Here is a 2,713-nt window from a genome sequence, read left to right on the forward strand (position 1 = left end):
AAGTGGTCAAGCTTTTATTATTTAAATATGTTAAAATGTAAAATAATGTAGAATTAGATGGACGTCTTCAGGAAAGAGAACTTCCCTAGTCAGTTGAACGAGGATGTTTGGCGCGTGGGAAACGCGGCCTGGGACAGTGCAGTACTGGTCTGGACACCAAAGAGTACTCTACTGGTGGAGACGCGAAAGCGGTCGGTCAGTTATTAGGTAACTAGGAAGTGAATTTCACGTTGTATGATATCGCGGGACTTAGGCTCTGAGCGGTGAGCAGCCGCACGCATGGTGTGAACTCTAACTTTTCCCGTAGATGCGTTGTATTTCGCGATGAGATTGTGAATGATCGAACTGTGTCAAAAGGATATGCGCTCGAGTGTAACAGTAACTCTATATACGACCACTTTCGCTATTAGTTTGCTTTCTGAATAAACATTATTCTAACCAAATGGAAAATGTGTGGCCTACATCATTTATGGGTCGTCAATTTAGTTCCCGATATTCCTATTACTGTTATCATATGTTATATTAACTTCGTTTCATACAATTTCACAAACTTTCTATCAGCCAGACAATTTAACCAAAGGGTCACAAGTGTCTAATTTAGGGCGTGTAATGCGACGCGAGTGGTTCAACCCCTAGACGACTTTTATCCAAGACATTTCAACGAAGAGGTACCGCATTTGAGCTGGAACATCTTTGGGATGTTAGCTCGCAGCATGTGGTAACTGCGGTCATTGTTCTGTGCTGTCGCTGGAATTTCCAAAGACAAGATGCATGTAATAATAACGAAATCAAGACCCTAAGCTGTCGACAGGCGTTGATATATTTCATCGGGGACAGGTGAAAATGTGAGCCCCGACCGGGACTCGAACCCGGGATCTCCTGCTTAAATGGCAGACGCTCTATCCATCTGAGCCACCGAGGGCAGAGAGGATAGTGGGACTGCAGGGATTTATCCCTTGCACGCTCCCCATGAGGCCCACATTCTAAAATTAATGTCCAGCTTAGGGTCTTCATTTCATCATCATTTCATTCTAAGAGAGCTGCATGGTCACCGATGCTATCTGTTCTTCCGGACATGTCCGAAAGAACAGATACCGTCTCTACACAAGATGCTTGTGTTGAAGAGATCAGATCAGTTACTTTTTCTTTTATAAATCACATCTAGTTCTAACGCCCAAAACGATTTCATTCAAACTAATATCGACCTCGGAATCGTATTCCTGTGCACGAAATTAATACATGCATTATTACAAACACTGTAGTTTGGCATATTTCAGAAAGAAAGAAATAAAAATATACAATATTTACAGTTGGAAAACTACGTTCCTGGTTCACTGATTTGCGTCCTAAATCTGTATGTCAATTGTAACATACAAGGCAAGGAACTTGATTGGATAATTAAACACCTGATTTACAGAATATGGAAGTAAGTAATAATTAAAACATTTGGGTTACAGACTTCAAGATTCTCGGTGGAAAGGTAAACAAGGCATTCCTTGTCATTATGAACTATGGATAATTTGAGATCTCAGATGTGCTATAATGTTAAAGAAAAATTGACTCTAATCATTAGATAGCTACGTTCTCACTGTCCGATATTATAGACTAATTAAAGACGCAGGAGAACTAGTTACGAGGAAACAAATATGCTCCAGAAATAGCCGAGTAAGAGGAGTTCAATTTGCACGACCCGGAGCGCAACTATCAGCAGCAACTTCTCGAGAACTACTCAGGAGTAAACACAAGGGAGCTAACGTGTTTACAGAGCTCCTCGCAAGTTCTAGTTAGCCGTCAAGAGAAACGAGAAACTCTGCGCGACTGTCTATCACTGACACACGCCGATAAAAACAGCTGCTCGTGACAGTTCCTGATCCCTAAACGCCGATTTAGGCTGTGTACTTCATGATATAATAATTATGATGTAAATATTATAATATTTATTTTGTATCTCTAGGAGCGCTCTAATAGTACCGCACTATCGAGAAATACTCGTATATCTTTACAGTAACTGCCTCAATATAAAATATATTGCACAATAATACATTTAATAATAATATGACTATATAATGCGTTAATATGAAATTACTACTATAGTTGAATTCTTTTATCTTGACGGCTCGCGCATGCCCGCCCAGACGCGGGAGATTGCTGCGTTGCCAGTTGTAAGCGCCAAGAGAAGCAGCCCCATAGTATAGTATAGTTCGCAAACTTACGTTTAGGGGGGAGCGCGCAGTTTATGAAGTAAAGCCACCACGGCCGCATTAACCCTTTCGCTGCTACAGAGACGTGCTCCCCGCATTCCGTGCTGTGCGCGATTTTGTCATCACTGCACTGCTCGCCTGTGCAGACACACGGTGTTCCCACTGCTTTGACACACTTATCATTCGATTTCACAAAAACTATTTGCCCCAAAAATTAGATTTTTACACATCTTCTTGACCGATACCTTCCCCCCATAAATGACTTAATTTTGTTTCGATGTTCAACGCAGTTATTGTGCAGCATTAAATGTAGTAAACCATTGCACGAAATTTTGAAGAGTTCGCAGAGGTAAAAGTCCACAGCGTATACTTTCCTTATGGTCGATTTTAGCTGACACAATGTTGAGAATGAAATGTGGAAAAGATACCTATATTTCGTATAAAATTTACTGTATAACAATATCTCATTTAATTTAAGTACCAGATAGGTGTCGTATGCAATATTGAGAAAT

At 40.6% G+C, this 2,713-nt stretch overlaps 1 non-coding gene across 1 annotated transcript; it reads right to left on the reverse strand.

Moving 5' to 3' along the window:
- Nucleotides 1-848: 848 nt before the first annotated feature.
- Nucleotides 849-923, reverse strand: Trnak-uuu. The gene has a single exon. It is a non-coding gene; the product is annotated as a tRNA-Lys (tRNA).
- Between the last annotated feature and the right edge of the window lie 1,790 nt (nucleotides 924-2,713).

Source organism: Schistocerca americana, chromosome 3, assembly GCF_021461395.2.
Source record: "Schistocerca americana isolate TAMUIC-IGC-003095 chromosome 3, iqSchAmer2.1, whole genome shotgun sequence".
Taxonomy (NCBI): domain Eukaryota; kingdom Metazoa; phylum Arthropoda; class Insecta; order Orthoptera; family Acrididae; genus Schistocerca; species Schistocerca americana.